This window comes from Sceloporus occidentalis, unplaced genomic scaffold (assembly GCF_023333645.1).
Source record: "Sceloporus occidentalis isolate IW3139 unplaced genomic scaffold, rSceOcc1.0.p SCAF_1, whole genome shotgun sequence".
Taxonomy (NCBI): Eukaryota; Metazoa; Chordata; class Lepidosauria; order Squamata; family Phrynosomatidae; genus Sceloporus; species Sceloporus occidentalis.
Genome location: NW_028316981.1, coordinates 167,537,396 through 167,551,747, shown reverse-complemented (window position 1 = coordinate 167,551,747; position 14,352 = coordinate 167,537,396). Strand labels below are relative to the sequence as shown.

At 43.8% G+C, this 14,352-nt stretch overlaps 1 protein-coding gene across 2 annotated transcripts in view; it reads right to left on the bottom strand.

Moving 5' to 3' along the window:
• LOC149322674 (cyclic AMP-dependent transcription factor ATF-7) overlaps nucleotides 1–6,692 on the bottom strand; it is a 134,184-nt gene extending 127,492 nt beyond the window's left edge. Inside the window, exon 1 of one of the 2 annotated variants that reach the window (XM_089481287.1) lies at nucleotides 6,462–6,692. The gene's annotated coding sequence lies outside the window, so the exon portion shown is untranslated. The remainder of the gene's footprint in view (nucleotides 1–6,461) is intronic. The other variant, XM_089481294.1, reaches the window with a different exon arrangement.
• Nucleotides 6,693–14,352: the final 7,660 nt, after the last annotated feature.

The window sequence follows — 14,352 nt, the reverse complement described above, 5'->3', positions numbered from 1 at the left end:
GTCTACAGGACCTGATGAACTACATCCAAGAGTATTAAAAGAGCTGGCAAATGTAATATCGGAGCCATTGGCAAAAATCTTTGAGAACTCCTGGAGAACAGGAGAAGTCCCAGCAGACTGGAGGAGGGCAAACATGTTAAAACGCTTTTGATGATGTTGTGCAGCGCATGAGGCAACACGTCAACGTTTGGCACCAGATTTTCCCCCTTCGTGACTGTTGTCAGCAGCTTGTGAGCTGGAGAAACACCTCTCCCTTTCTCAATGAGCAAAGCGACACTGTAATCTTCTCTCAGAGGAGGCTTTTATTCTTAGCAGAAGTTCCACTGTGTGCAACGATATATATATCGACACCATCCACCATTCATCATCCACACTAATAGCAACCCACTTTGGGGTAAAATGCTTGTCATTACTCTAGCAAAGGCCCACTAGGCCTTGCCTCTTCCTCTGGGGTCACAAAGGATCCAGCCACCCTCCTCCTGAGTGACTTCTCAGACTAGCAGCATCCCTACAGGACTTTACAGCACTTGTTGACTATCTCTTGATGTCACTTCCTGCTTAAATGCCTAATCATTACGGCTCACAGTAACCCTTTTATGCCTGGTTACTATTAAAACCCACATTGTACATTTTCCTTGTGACTCTATATCCCAAAAAACATTGTCCCCATCTTCAAAAAGGGGAAAAGAGAGGATCCCAACAATTATCGTCCAGTTAGCCCAGTACTTCTCAAATAGTGGGGCGCAACCCCCAGGGGGTGTGCGAGGCTCCGTAAAGGGGGGCTCGTTTGACCAATTTTATAGACAAATGATACTATTTACAGTCGCGCGGGGGACGCGAAATGTTTTCTTCTTCCTGGGGGGGGGGGGGGCATGACAGAAAATAATTGAGAAGCACTGAGTTAGCCTGACATCAATACGAAAGATTCTAGAACAAATCATTAAATAGAGAGTCTGTGAACAACTAGAAGGCAATGCCATAACCACAAAAAGCCAACATGGCTTCAGAGAAACAAGTCATGCCAAACAAATCCGATCTCTTTTTTTGATCCAGTGCGCCCATGTTTTACGTGGGTGCGCCATACGCGGCTTTCAGCATATGCTGAAAGCCACGCCGGAAGAGCCCGCCACTCACCATGGAAGAACTAATGGGCCGTGTGCGGGCCATAGAGCTCCATTACTTCCTATGGGGCTTCAGCATACACTGATTTCCCCGTACGAGGAGGGATCCGGAATGGATCCCTGCTTAAGGGGAGGGCGCACTGTAAAATTACCAGCTTGGTAGATGAAGGGAATGCTGTGGATATAGTATATCTTGATTTCAGTAAGGCCTTTGACAAGGTTCTCCATGACATTCTTGCAAACAAGCTAGTGAAATGTGGGCTAGACAAAGTAACTGTTAAATGGATTTGTAACTGTTTGACCGCCCGAACGTTTTCATCCTGGAGAAAGGTGACCAATGAAGTGCCACAGGGCTCTGTCTGGGCCTAGTGCTGTTCAACATCTTTATCAATGACTTGGATGACAGATCTGGGGGCATACCTATCAAATTTGCAAATTAGGAGGAGTACCTAATACCCCATAGGAGAGGATCAAAATTCAAAATGACCTGAACAAACTGGAAAGCTGGGCCAAAGCTAACAAAATGATATTCAACACAGAGAAATGTAAGATACTGCACTTCTGCAGAAAAATGAAATGCAGATATAGGATGGGGGACATCTGGCTTAACAAGACTACCTGTGAAAGGGATTTACGAGTCCAAGTAGACCCACAAGTTGAACATGAGTTAACAGTATGATGCAGCAGCTAAAAAGGCCAATGCGATTCTCGGCTGCATAAACAGAAGTATAGTGTCTAGATCAAGGGAAGTAATAGTGCCACTCTATTCTGCTTTGGTCAGGACCCACCTGGAATACTGTGTCCAGTTCTGGGCACAATTCAAAAAGGAAATTAAGAAACTGAAGCGTGTTCAAAGGAGGGTGACTAAAATGGTGAAGGGCCTGGAAACCATGCCCTATGAGGAACAACTTAGAGAACTGGGGATTTTTGGCCTGGAGAAGAGATGGTTAAGAGATGATATGATAGCCCTGTTTAAACATTTGAAGAAGTGTCATACTGAGGAGGGAGCAAGCTTGTTTTCTGCTGCTCCAGATAACAGGACCTGGAACAATAGATGCAAGCTACAGGAAAAGAGATTCCACCTCAACATTAGGAAGAACTTCCTGACAGTAAGGGTTGTTCGACAGTGGAACACACTCCCTCAGACAGTGGTGGGGTCTCCTTCTTTGGAGGTCTTTAAACAGGCTGGATGGTAATCTGTCAGGGATGCCTTGATTGTGATGTCCTTGTGATCTCTACCAACTCTATGATTCTATGGTTCTACTGAGGCTATTTGTTTTAAGATGGAGCATGGGAAAAACAGATGGGCTGCCTCAGCTGACAAGTACTACTTGCTTCCCAATAAAATTAGATAAAACTAGCCAATTATGAATGATGCCTTTTTAACACAGTTCTGTGGATATGTAAGAAGCAAACAGAAATGATAATCTCTTCCAAAGAATTTTCAGCAAAACCAACCAGCAAGAATGTGTAGCCTTCTTAACTTTAGAAGTTAACTTTAAGAAGGCCCATCCAACAAAGAGAGGCTGAACTGATGGGTTTATGTTAACATTTCTCAAATAGATACTCTTATTCCAGTTTGGGGAATTAATGGTTATTTTGTCTTTTGCACTGCTAATGCCCTACACCCAGACATTCAACTCAGGTCAGAATTGTCCCAGAAACATCTGTGTACAACATATTGTTGTTGTAAAAGATACTGTACAATGTATTGTTGTTGCTGTGTGCCTTCACATTGCTTCTGATTTATAGCAACCCTAAGGTGAACCAATCACAGGGTTTTCTTGGTAAATTAATTCAGAGGAGGTTTGCCACTGCCATCCTCTGAGGCTGAGAGGGTGTGACTTGCTCAAGGTAACCCACTTGGTTTACATGGCGGAGCCGGGATTCAAACTCTAGTCGCCAGAGTCCTAGTCCAATGCTCAAATCAGTACACCATACTGGCTGTCTACAATCTATAGTCTACATGAAATTTCTCACACGGTCACCTGCTGTATCCCCTGAGATGTAGGAATGGAAGCAGAGATTAGCACCAGTAGGAAGCTGACGAGAGCAGAGAACTTGATGGGATTTTATAATTGCCACCAACTATCTAGCCACGCACTGCACAGGAGCAGACACCCACCCCTCCAATACGCTTTGATACTGCTGCCTACAGTCCACCTAAAGGGAACAAATAAGTGATTAGAGGTGGCTGCTCCACATGTAAGCAAGTAAGGAACATTCTCGATCTCCATTGCTCACTGGGTGCATGGCATGGAGATTGGGCCTCTCAATCACCATGTTGTCCACTAAAAAACAGTGGAGCTTGCTGCAACTGCACTTTGTGGCCACCTTCATTATTTGGTGTTGCCAAATCAGGGAAGCCAGCAATCGCTGCCTCCACTCCTTTGTAGAGTGTGGCTATTTACGGTAGTCAAAAGGGTTACAATTTAATTAGCTGCTGCTGCTGCTGCTGTGTACTTTCAAGTCATTTCTGACTTATAGCAATCCTAAAACGAACCTATCATGGAGTTTTATTGGCAAGCTTTTTCAGAGATAATTTGCCATTGCCATCCTCTGAGGCTGAGAACATGTGACTTGCCCAAGGTCACCCAGTGGGATTCATGGCCAAGCTGGAAATTAAACCCCGGTCTCAAGAGTCATAGTAAGAGTCCTGGTGGTGCAGTGGTTAAATGCCTGTTCTGAAGCCACTCATGCACAAACCTCAACGTTGTGAGTTCAATACCAGCCAAGGGTTCAGAGTCAACTCAGCCTTGCATGCTTCCAAGGTTGCTAAAATGAGTACCCAGCTTGTCAGGAGCAATTCGCTTACACATTGTAAACCACTTAGGGAGTTCTTAAGTGCACTGATAAGCGGTATAGAAATGTATTTGCTATTGCTATTGCCCAACACTCAGACCACTATGCCACACTGGCTCTCAATTAGAGAACTCAATGTCTGCTTAGTTCACTAACATTTGCCTGATTCATAACCCTTTTAGACCAGGTTTTTCTATCTCTGTCCCCACAAGTCATGCTGAGAAAGCCCAAATCTAATCCTTACATTTCAGAAAATGAGTGACTGCTTGCAGACAAACCCACTGCTCCATCACCTAGTTGGCTGAAGGTGAAGGAGCCCCTTTCTTGTAAAGCTAGAAAGGCCCACTCATACAGCTTACTAGAGGCCATCACCACTGCTTTTTGGGGGTCTGTAAAAGGTGTGTACAGCTACGTGGCCACCTCCTACACCAATAGTCACAAGACCTCTCCTCCACTGCAATCTTGTCCAAATCAGGAAGGCAAGTGGCATTTCTTCCGTTCATTCAGCAGCTTTCTCCCCCTTGTGTCCAGACAGAAGGGCTGCCACATGAACAAAAGCAGGAGTTGCTTCAAGTGTGAACAAGCAAGGAAGCAATGGTGGCACTGAAAACTCAATTTGCCTCTTCTCTCCAGTCAGCATCCTTAGCACATCCCATCAGCAACAAGGCCCAGGAACATAAGAGCAGAGGGAGAACCAACTACTTCTTGGAAGCAATGACAGCAGCAGCTGCGCATGCTCACTTACCTGCTCCTCCTGGACAGCACAGAAGGGAGGACTTGAGCCTGCATGGTTCGTGAGGGAAAGGAAATAAGAGAATAGAGACACCATGGGCCTTTTGGGAAGTACTCTTCCAAAGCTTGGAACCCACCTTTCATATCCCTCTCAAACTTAGCAAACTTGGGGAAACATGAAATGTTCTTGCGTAATAGTAGCCAAGGCAGGGACACTCATATGCATATATGTATGTATGTAGGAGCCAGTGTTGTGTAGTGGCTTGAGTGCTGGGACTATAACTCTGGAGACTAGGGTTCAAATCTTGTCTCAGCCATGTAAACCCTCTGGGTGACCTAGGGCAAGTCACACTCTCTCATCCTCAGAGGATGACTGTCCTATGAGGACGATAGTGAGAGACGATAGAAGAAACTTGCCAAGAAAATCACATGATATGTTTGCCTTAGGGTCAGGCCATGTCAGAAGCCACATAATAATGTATGTATGTATGTGTATGTATTTCAAGCCAATGTGGTATAGTGGCTTGAGCGCTGGACTAGGCTTCTGGAAAACAGGGTTCAAATCCCCCTCCTGCTCAGACACGGAAGTGAAGCTGAAGGCTTTCATGGCTCGGATCCATAGTTTTTGGTGGGGTTTTTGGGCTATGTGGCTGTGTTCTGGAAGAGTTTATTCCTGATGTTTCCCCAACATCTGTGGCTAGAGAATACTAGCATGGAAGAGAGGGGTGTGTGTGTATATATACTGTGTCATAGTTGGCTGAGATGAAGCGATTTACATGTTAATCTGTGTGTTGGCCTACTGAAACGCACAATACTCGCTGCAAGCTTCTAAAGCTCCACTTGAAGCTCACAACGAGTACACTGCGCATTTCAGATGGGGTTTTTGTTAGCCGTTTGCTAAATGGCCAACACAGCAAACACCCCTGTGTGTTAATCTGCATGTTGGTCTGTTGTTGAGTGGGCAAGGCCTCAGGGCAGGAGGATAAGCGAGGATGTGTCTACTGTGTCTATATATATGATGCTTTGATTATTATGTTATATTGTGTTATTGTGTAATTTGTAGTTTGTATCACCTTTTGTATAACTATTGAACTGTTGTTATTATGTTGTTTTGTTGTTATGCAATGATGTAAGGGGATATCCTAATGTATTATTGTTTGTTATATTGATCATGTTTTGCAATCTGCCTCGATTCCTTTGGGAAAAGGTGGAATATAAATAAATTATATGATGATGATGATGATGATTTTTATTCAATTAGGTGACTTGGGGGCAAATCACACTCTCCCAGCCTCACTATAAATACTCTCAATAAATAATAATAATAATAATAAAAACAAATACATGTTGGCCTTAGGGTCAAAGTGTTACATGGGGGGGGGGGAGGAAGGACTTGTGGAGGCACACAGGAAGTCTCCTTGTCCCTGTCTTCCTGCACAGAATACCACAGCCAGGTCTCCCAAAGCCCCTTCTTTCCAAGGAAAGTGTGCCCCCCATGAAGCCCAAACGCCCCCCTCCCACTGCGCGCGCGCACGCCTTTGGCTTGGGCGCGCTCCTGGCCTCTCGCGCGCTTACTGTCGCGCGCGGGCGCGCTCCTGTCCATCACTCTTTCCCCATCCAGCCACCGCCCGAGCCCCTTCCCTGAGCTTAACTCGCAGGCCCCGCCCACCCGCAAAAAGACAGGAGGAGGGCTCTCGCTGAGGCCCTTTTTCTCTTTCATTGGCCCCGCCGGCCGCCACTCACGCACCGAACGGAGGCGCTCATTGGCCCAACCGCCCCGCCAATCACGTTGAGGGCGGAACCCACCTCTCTCAAGTCCTGGAGGAGTTCCCTTCTTTTTTTTTCTTTTTTCTTGAGGGGAGGGGTAGTTATGAGAGGAGTCGAGGCAACTCACCTCAAGAATATATATAGGTATGTGAAGGAGAGACGCTGCTGCTGCTGCGCCTGCTGCGCCTGCTCCTCTCCCCGCCGCCTTAACTTTAAGGCCTCCGCCACTCTCGAGCCTCGGCCCCAAGTCCGGCTGCAGTGTGGAGCGGAGTGGTGCGGGACCCCTCCTCCTCCTCCTCCAGACTCTCGCGAGACTTGGAGAAAGGGCGGGGCTGCGTGGGCCCCCAACCTATGAGGAGGAGGATGGGCGGGGTTATGCAAAACAGGGGTGGAGTTGAGCCTTTGGAGGCGGGCACCGAGAGAATTGTAGTCGGCGCTGCACTGCAGATCCTTTTAACGCTCTGGGGCTGCGTCTACACTGCGGAATTAACGCGGCTTGATACCGCTTTAACCGTCACAACGGCTCCATGTCGTGGAATTCTGGGCTTTTTGGCTATATTTCAGAGGCAGCAGGAACTGACATAGTTTTTTGTGGGGTTTTCGGGCTTTGTGGCTGGCATCTTCAGAGAATGCTAACCTGGAAGAGAGTGGGGGTATCTATCTATCTATCTATCTATCTATCTATCTATCTACCGTGTGACCCTGGGTGAGGAGGAGTGATGAAGTGGGTGAGGAAAGGTCAGGAAGAAACCCTTCTAGAGCATGGCCACATGGCCCAAAAAACCCACCCAAAACTATGGACGCCGGCCATGGAAGCCTTTGCCTCCACCCAAGAACCTTGCCAAAGGTCTCACTGCAGAAAGTTTGATGCCACTTTATCTGCCCTGGCTCAGTGCTATGGAATTCTGGGATTGGTAGTTTTGTGAGATGTTTACCCTCCACTGCCAGAGGGCTCTGGTGCCACAACAGGTCCCTGGATTCCATAGGATGGAGCCCTGGAAGTTAAAGCGGTTTCAACCTGTGTTATGTCTGCAGTGTGGCAGCAGCTGGTGGCGATCTAGGAGAAGGGTGGGATATAAATAAAGAGGAGGAGGAGGAGGAGGAGATGACTGGAGACTAGGGTTTGATTCCCAGCTCAGCCATGAAACCCACTGGGTGACTTTGGGCAAGTCACGCTCTCTCAGCCTCCTCAGGGGAAGGCAATGGCAAACCTCCTCTGAACTCTCTTGCCAAGAAAACCCCAGCATAGGGTGGCCATAAGTCAGAAACAACCTGAAGCCGCATACGACGACAAGGCCATAAGATTTCTTAGAAAGATTTGTTCAAAGGGCCTTCCTCTGCAGAGGTGGAGGCAGCAATGTCTGCTCTGCTCTCCAAGAAGCAGAACAATACTGCAACTGGGAAGAGCCTGTGTTTAAGGGTGACCATGTGGAGAACGAGAAGCCTCCAATGGGCTGCTCCTAGCACGGTGACTGAAATTGGAAGTATAATCCAGTGTCATCCTGAACAGAATCATGCGTATTCACGTTATTGCGTGAAAGGTTACCACACGTGATCGCTGGCAGTCTGAACACACTCCGAATGCAATCGTGTCAATCCACAGTTAAGTAAATCCAGTGAACTAGCGAAGTCACAAACCCTGTTCCTAGGCATCTTCATACTCAGTGCATTGTTGTTTGGTGTGATGTGCATGTCTCCTTTGGTCCTGGTTTCTCCCCCCCCCCCAATCTGGAAGGGGGCTTTCCCATGAAGCCACACTGCAATTCCACTTCAATTCTGCTTCCGCTTGTCCTTCAGCATTGCAGAGATGGGGGGGGGGGGGGTTGCTGCCTGCTAATTAAGAGGCATGGACCAGGAGCTATTGAATAACCATTATATTCACGTTTTAACGTGACAAGAGTGAATATATGCTCGTTTTAACGTGAATAGAGCATGTTCTTTCAACCATCCTTCCCACCCACCCCCCTTTCCAACCTCTTTTGTAAGTTTTAGGGTTCCTTGGTTCCTCTCTCTCTCTCCTAAATATGAGATGCTCCAGTAATCTGGAGTCTCACTGAGCATGCGCAAGGGTGCCAGTTCGCAATTAAGAACCCACTGATGTGATGGCTTACTTTGCACAGAACCTGGGTTGCGTTCGGGGAGGCCATTACAGCGAATGTAAGGTGTGACAAGTAATCATGCAACTGCGTGAATTTTCAAATTGACCTCACTATCTTCTCTTTCAAAATTGAGAGCCTCCCGTCCTGTTTGATAAACTCCCTAGTGACTACTGTTGTGTGTTGGCAAACTCACTGAGTAAACAAGCATGTGTAGCCATTAGAAATGCAAATTGCTGAACTTCACACGGTCTTTGAGCTGCAGTGTGTGTGTGTGTGTGTGTGTGTGTGTGTGTGTTTATGACCCTCAGCAGCTTTCATGGCTGGCCTGTGGTTTTTGATTTGTTTTGTTGGGTGGTCATGAAATGGAAGAAGGGAGCCAGAGTACCTTACACAGAGAATCCCCCAAAACCGGGAGGCAACTGTGTCCTTCATTTATGTATTTATTGTCCTCTTGGCAGCTAATGTCCCCTGCTCCTTCCCCTGCCAATTTGTTGGGGACATTGGCCGCAATAGACACAGAAAGGCAGCAGGGGGCTTTCCCCCTTCAGTAAACCTGTGTGATTTCTGGACCTTGGTGCTTTCTTTGCCATTTCAGAATCCACAACTTCCAAAAGGCCTTGTGGCAGAACTGGCTTCATAACAGGAAAGGTAACATGTTGCTAAACCCTTATTCAGAGTTTCTCTTGAGAATATGCAGAGTGCGTGTTGGAACGTTATTAAAAGCAACTACACACGTTTCCCAGTAAATCAAGATTAAGGCAACAGATAGTCAAGGAGACATCTAGTAGGGCTAGCCATGTTGGCCATATAGTAAATCCAATCCCATCCATACAACAATATCTTTATTGGGCCTACGTGCACAATTATATATTGCAAGCTTTCGAAGTCACACTGGCTTCTTCATCAGGCAAATAGGAGAAAGAAATGGAAGATGTTAGTCATAGGCCTGCATTTTCTGTTTCTGGTCTTAGTTCAGATGGTAATGGGAGGGCTATCTGTAGGCTGGCACCTCCACTTTGGCCATGTGGTCTCTGGTACATTTTCAAAGTCAAGGAAAGTTAACGTCCATTTGCAATTCAAAGAATTTTAATGTCCATTTACAAATCATTTTAAATTTAATTTAATATCCATTTGCAATTCAAAGATAGCCAGGAAGGTTTGTAACCTCACTAAGAAGTCCAGGTTCAGTTCCAGTCAAATCAAGATTTGATTATTAAAGCTATTTCTTTCTCGCATGGATATGACTTCTTCTGGCTCTGAATAATGGTTCTGGAATTTCTAATAGTGTCTCCACCAAGTGTTTGCATATATAACATCTGATATATACTCAATATATTTATGTACTCTGATTTGTTTTTAACTTAATCTATTTATCTGATTTAATGTCGTTTGTTTTTATTTGAACTTTACTCTTGTCAGCTACCCTGAGTTCCATTTTTGGGCAGAAAGGTAGAATATAATTGTAAAAATAAAAACATTTAAGAATCTGCCTGCTCTTCTCTTTCTTTTCACTCATGTTCAGTGTAGATTTTCCTCATCCATTTTTCATTTCATTGTTTTTAACAATCTGAAGTGAATATTAGAAACAACTGCAACTGCCTACAGTCATTTGAAGAATCCATAATATATACTAACATTACACCCCAGATTCAGTTATATCATTTCTCTCTTCTCTGAAATCCTTCCCCAGATAAGTGTATTTAAATCACCATTACTGTAGGTTGCGAAAAATGACTGGTGCTGCTTAGGTTTAGTGTGCCCATGAACATCAAGGCATTAGCACAACAATTGTATTGTTTAAGCTGGAGTTCATAACAAATTGCACAATAATTAACAAGAAACAGGCTGGTATGAATCATGTCAGTCACTTCAATCTAGTACAAAAGAAACAAGCCAAAATTATCAAAAAATGCAGTTGCTGACATAAAATATTAAGCACTGTTAATCATCCTCAAAAGAGGAATCCTCCAAAAGGCACTGCTGGGAAATATTTGCCCATCCAGATGCTTTGGACTATATCTCCCATAATCCCTTATCTTTGACCATGCTGGATGGGGTTTCTGACATTTGGAAGTCCAAAACACTTGAAGAGCCACAGGTGCCCCAGTCCTGGACTGCAAGAATTTAATTGCTGAAGTTAGTACCAATTTTGCTTCAATGGTAGTCAGTCTGACCTGAAATTAAGCCATTTTTCAAGCATCATAACAAGACTTAAGAAATACTGGTCCTCCGGATGTTGTAAAAGAGATGTTGACTCTAACTTCCCCAATCACTTGCCAATTCCCCATGTGAATTATCAAAGCATCTGAAAAGCCAAAGCTTCCCCACCCGTTTTGGTCTGAGATGCTAATTTACTTCAACTTTGCTTGAGTTATATTTTTTAGATCCATCAGTTAAGCTATGCTGCCAAACTACATTACTATGTTGTGGGGTTTGTCAGGTAGCTACAAAACGTGGCTGTTGCTTTTAGACCCTTATTGAGCTATATATTGCAGCACTGCAAAGACCACAGGGGATGTACATACATTCAACCTAGACAATGAAGAAATCAAAATAGTTAAACAGTGACTGCCAGATTGGGGCTGTGGTAACTTCACACCATGGCCCTGATCTTGCTCAAAAAGGAGCCATAAAAAGTATCTCCTTTTTGCGCCCTCCAAGAGATGCAATAGCTGTGGCGGCATGGCTTTATGATGCGCCTTCAGTGCTACAACCTGTGGATGCAACACCAGAGGGGCGTCATGGTGGCATGCGCCCAAATGGCTCCCTGGGGACGGGTTAGGGCATCCAGTGTGTGGACGTTGCGCTCAAACTCTGCCCACAGGCTGCCACAGAGGCTGGCCTGTATCGGGCCAGAGTTCCTGTAGCTTGGATCAAACATAGAATAGAATGGAGACTGCAGTCAAGAAATCAGAAAAAAGCTGCCATAAAAAGAACTAGAAAAAATGCTAAAGAGTAAAGATGTACAACTAAGCACTAAATTCCTCCTTACCGTGTACAGATGTGATTGCTGGACATTGAAGAAAGCAGATAAAAATAAAATCAGTGTGTTTGAGAGTTGTAGTGCTGGAGAAGAGTGCTGAAGATACTGTGGACAGCCAAAATGACAAATGGGTTCTTGAACAGATCAAATTAGACCTCTTTCTGGAAGCCAGGATAATCAAAATGAGGTTGCTGTTCTTTTGCCACATGATGAGAAGGCATGACTCATTAGAAAAACAATGATGCTGGGGAAGGTAGAGGGCAGTAGAAAGGAAGGAAGACTGCATGCCAGATGGATGGACTCAATCAGAGAAATCACAGGCCTGAATCTATAAGATCTAAGCAGAGCAGTAGAGGACAAGGGGTCTTGGAGATTTCTCATCCACAGGGTCACCATGAATCGAGGTCGTCTCGAGGGCAGCTAATAAAAACAACAAAGATCAATAACTATCTTCTGTACACCTGGAGAAAGATGATCGAACTGCATTCTTGCTGGTTGACCGTGAATCTTATCAAAGGCTCCAACATAGAAATGCATTTCTGAAGAACTAGTCAGTGTATATCAGGGGTGGGGAACACACACATCCTCATTTGTTGGACTTGCATGCACATTAGATATGATGGCTGGGAGGACTGACGGAAGCTGCAATTCAAGAAAATATGGAGGCCTATAGTTGCTCACCCCTGGTGAATACAGACAACAGAACTCTTAGGCTGCACAGCCTGAAATACATTTTCCTTTAGTATGGACTCTGCTCTTTATATAATAATCCCTTATTTTGTTATTATAATCTGGCTATATAATTGTTATTGCAATCTTTCAATATAATTTCCAGAAGAATCCCTAACAGCTTCTGGAGGGAATGTGTTACTTTTGCATTATGATGTTGGTAATGTTAAGAAGTAACAGCATGACTTTTCTTTTTACTGTGTACTATAAGTCACCACATGTATTTGTTACTCCTAAAATGTAAGTTGGGGTGTGTGTGTCATTTTGGAGGAATGTATGATACATTTTTTTATTTTTTTCATTTTTTAAAGTAAACAAAATGGGACATGCTACTAACTTTTTGAGTAAAGAGTTTATTTTAAAAAAAAAGACAAGTAAACTGTGATTTTTCAAAAGTAACGTTATACTGATCTCTACCCAAGACTCAACCTTCCCCTTTCCTCATGATTGTAAACTTTTCTGTATTAATATTATTAATTATTGTACACTGTGTACTGACCTATTCAGTAGAAGCATAAATTGAAGAATATCAGGATGGCGCCTTGAATGCCATTTCAGCATAGGGCAATAGAAAGTATCCTCCATCAGCATTTGTGGGCGGCAGGATCTTGGCTGCATCTGCACTATAATAATGAAGTTTGACACTGCCTTAACTGCTATGGCTCAATGCTATGGAATTCTGGGACTTGTATTTTCTCTCATGCAGAGACCAGCACCACCACAGTGAAGTCAGAGGAGGGGGTGCACTTGGCCCTTCTTATCCCACAGCAGGAGGACCTGACTGGGTTTCACCCCTCTTCTGGAATGTGACCCGGTGCAGGTAGTACTCCCAACCCCTGCTTATGTCACTGGCTCTAGGACCCGTTTATTTGTCTTTCTAGCAGTCCGTGGTATCTATAGAACTCTTCTCTAGCACATTTCAAAATAGTTGATTTTATTACTATCAGATTTCTTCCCAGTCCAGCTTTCATAGCCATGCATAGAAAACTGAACTTTGATGGCATAATCTTAACATTAGTATTCAGTTTTGTAAATTTAGACTTCAGGATCTTTTTTAGTTCTTTCAAAGATGCCGTTCCAATTCCTAGTCTTCTTTTGATTTCTTCCCTTCTACTCCATTCTGATTAATGGCTGAGGCAAGATATGGAAAAACTATTTGAACATCATTTTTGCCATGTCTGGTCATTATTTTTTTGTTTTCTTAATGTTCAGCTCTACTAGAGATGTAAAATTTCCAGAAATATTGAAGGTTTTTTTGGGGGGGATGGAAATTTTTGGGAAAATTGAAAAAATGCAACATTAGCGCTTTTTACATATTGAAAGTCACTCTGTTACATAGTTATGACTATGTACAATTTGATTTAGCATAAAATTATCACAATCGGTACATTAAAATACAGTATATTCAAACAATTATTACAAACAAAATTTTGTAATTTTATTTTTTATTTATTTTTTTAAAATTATTTGTAAGAAATGGAATAATAATCTGCTGAACTTTGGTTTTGCTAGTTTATGTGGAGCAGACCAAAAAAAGAAAAAAACCTAAAAAACACAGAAGAAATCATCAACATTAGTAAAAAAAAAAAAAAAAAATTATTTGTATTTCCTCTCCACAGTATCAAATAGACATAAAGCACCCATTCCCATAAAAATAATTGAGGGGGAGAAAGTGTGTTGAAAAGAGCAGAGACTAATATTTAATGAATAGGCATGAAATTTAATCAGACTAGTTTCCTGAGCTATAGGTATCAGTATCAGTTTCATTCTCTGCTTCTGCTTCGTTACATTTGTCATCATCACAGCTACCATGGATTTCTGAAGGTTTGCCAGGATTGAAATAAATTTCTCTACTCTTCCACATGTCAGTTTATTTCTTGAGTTAGTGTGAGTGTTTCCAAACACAGACCAGATTCTTTCACATGCTGCAGATGATGCAGGAATGTGACGAAGGCGAGAAGCAAGAGGAGTCAGAGGCTGCATCATGCATAGACCTTGCCACCATGTTGCAAGAGGGGTATGTTTGGCACAATCCCAGACTGCATCCCTGGACCAAATCCCTGAAGATGCTCTATATTCTGCAGTGTTTGCAAGTATCTCCCCAACATCAAGTGTTTTG